We start from the raw sequence: 3,232 nt of genomic DNA, 5'->3' as shown, positions 1-3,232 counted from the left end.
CTGGACAGTCAAGTTTCCTGCTTTCATTGTATGGCGTCCCCTTTATTGTTTAGGCGGCGGCTGCTGAATGAATGAGTGCACATAAACGTAAAACACGTAGGGCGCCTCCAGCCAGCAGCCAAGGGCTTCAACCTCAGATCTGTCATGACATTCTGCGTGCAAAGTCTATTGCGATCCCGGAAGGAACGAAATGAATGAGTCGAATTTGCGCGCGGTGAGTAATGATTGCACGCTCAGCGGCTGAAAGCAGAGTGCTGATTGGACAATTATGACGCAAGCGAAGAACCTAGTCTTTTCCCAGACATTGAATGGTACGTACATTGTATAATAAAATTCTTCTTTATGCGCGACAAAAAATATTCCCATTCTCAATACAGAACCAACAAGCAGAGGAATTTGGGGGTGCGTATTCTGCAGTTGAGCAGAATCATAACATGCTACTCATCCATTGCTCTAGTAGCAGCAATGCAAAAAGGATGTATTTACATGCGTAATATTCATCCCGGGCAGCGTGTATTTTATTTTATTTTATTATTATTTATCTATTTATTTATCATTATTATTATTTTTACACCGTTGTTCCGTTATTTTTGCTAAAAACAGCAAAAGACTGAGAGTGTTTCGACTGGATTTCTACTAAACCATAGTTTTCCTCAAATGGAAATTAAACCGGTTTCTGTCATTTTAAGGAGGTGGTCATTAGTGGACGATGAGACACAGGGCGGCGTCATGGAGCGTGTGTGTGTGTGTGTGTGTGTGTGCGTGAGGGGAGGGGGTAATATGGAATACTATGATATATGATCACATTTGCTCGATTTCCCCCAGAACATCAGTCGGTAGTATTGGTCGGTTTTTAAAAGTCTTCAATTAATTGTTTAATCATTATTCTTCTTATTATTATTATTATCATTATCAAGTATTAATGTCAATGATATAATAATGATTGAAAAATAAATACAAATTATATGATTACTGACAATATGATTTTGAGAATTATAGTAATGAACTGAATTAAAGATATATAAGTACATACTTCCGATGTGTAAATAGATTAAAACAAAATTAATGATATGTAGGTAAATTATAAATCATCAGATATTGGCTAGATATATGTCGAAACAAAAAAGAAAGATGACCTATTTTTGGAGCAATAAATGGTGATGGTGATAAAATAATATAGATTTTATTGAGATGTGAAAATAATAATTTTGCAGTCACCTATAATAAATAGTAACAATAATGATAATAATAATAACAATAATAATGAAAATAAAACTAATGTAACCGACCAATAAAACCAACAGATGAAGAGTTTGTTCGCAAAAACCGATAAGTCCATATTTGCCAAATGGAGATACTTGCGATTAAAGGTCAAGAAAAATAAAGAGAATAATAAGAAAATTTTTGCTTCTTTTGACCATAACTTCACAAATGTACCTTTATATCTAGTGACAAATATATCATTTAAAAGGTATTATTTTGTACTTTATCACAGAGACCGTACTTCAAAATCTTCAAAAATGGACTTATCGGTTTTTGCAAACAAACTCTTCAGATGTTCACCATTTTTGGGGAAAATGGTCCAAATAGGAATCCTAGGATCGTGCTATTCGATCCCCCCCCACTCTCTCAACACACACACACACACACACACACACACACACACACGCTCCATAGTTGCCCTGTGTCTCATCGTACAAAATAATGACAGAAACTGGCTAAATTGTCATGTGACGGAACTGGTAATGTAATGCTTATATAGGCATAAGCTAACCTAGCTATTGTAAAAATCTTGAAAGAGTATACCTCGGAATCATTGTTGACAGGAAAAAAAAACGAAACAAACCAGCAAATCAACAATGTTACTGTGATAAAAGACCACTTCCACGGGAAAGGAATGAACACAATACGAAAGTGGTCTGTGGGAAGGATAATACAGTAAATCATCACTATATTAGACATTATTTAAAAAAACGATATCACTTCCTCCTTCTTTTCGGACCATAAAGAGAAAAATATAGTCAAATAGTAATGCTAATGGCAAATGGTAGGCATGATAGAAATATACATCTGTCCTTTCCATAGCGGCCACCCAAGAGAAACCGAAATAAAAGTGGTCATTTTGAATTTCAATACAGTTGAACCTCTATTATCCGGCCTCCCTTTATCCGGATCTCTCTATTATCCGGACGCAATCTCGCCGTGATTTTTTTATCTTTTTTTAATAATTACGGGAGGAAAAGGGGATTCCCAACTCCTTGAGAACTCCTACACAAACACACATGTATTATACTTGATACATTTCTTAATAATTATTTAGGTAAATCATCCCAAGAATTTATAAAAGAAAATGATTTCATTCTTGCAAACACGAACCTCTATTTTGGGGTCTGTTACTGAGTGTAACAATGAAAAGGTTGCAGTATACACATTACTACATGTGGTACTACAATGGGCTACATCAGTACATGTGTATGTGTATAAAAAGCATTGAGTCTCCCTTATCCGGCCAAATCCCTTATCCGGATGAGCCCCGGTCCCGACTTGTCCGGATACGAGAGGTTCAACTGTACATGCATGCATTATACAATAACATCAAACACCGTGTGTTATTCTTAAAACAAAAATAACAATTTTTTTTTTTTTGGTACAATTCACTTCATTTCACTACGTTCTTTTAACCTAATGCTTCTGTTCTTTTGATTTTTACAATTACATTTCGAGCCTGATGAAATAGTTCGTAACGGTTTTGCATTCACTGGTTTTCAAGAGCGAGATCTATAGGGGATCGATAATGTTACTGACAACACACAACAAACAATACCCAGACAAGACGAGTATCCCATTGTCCTATATCAACGGTATACATCATCAATATGTCGGCAATTTAGTAAAATTCAAAAATGCTACAGGAAATGTCTTTGCCTTTGTTGCATCCAGCGCAGCAGTACTAGATCTAGTCAAGGTATAGAGACCCAGTGGTAAGACGGCTTTTTACTTTTTTATGTTGTGTGATTGCGACTGAGCTATAGGCTTGGTAGAATTCACGCAATGAACGTTAAAGGGATGGCATAGTTTTGTTTGGGATAGGGATTCAGGTTTTGACTTTTTGTGAGATAATTAAAAACCACCTAAATGACAATATTAAAGTACATACAATTCTGAGAGGAACCAAAAGTTTATTTGATGAAAATCGGTTTTGAAATGGCTGAGATTTCCAAAAACACAGTAA

Source organism: Diadema setosum, chromosome 3 (genome assembly GCF_964275005.1).
Source record: "Diadema setosum chromosome 3, eeDiaSeto1, whole genome shotgun sequence".
Taxonomy (NCBI): domain Eukaryota; kingdom Metazoa; phylum Echinodermata; class Echinoidea; order Diadematoida; family Diadematidae; genus Diadema; species Diadema setosum.
Note: the sequence above shows the minus strand (reverse complement) of the source record.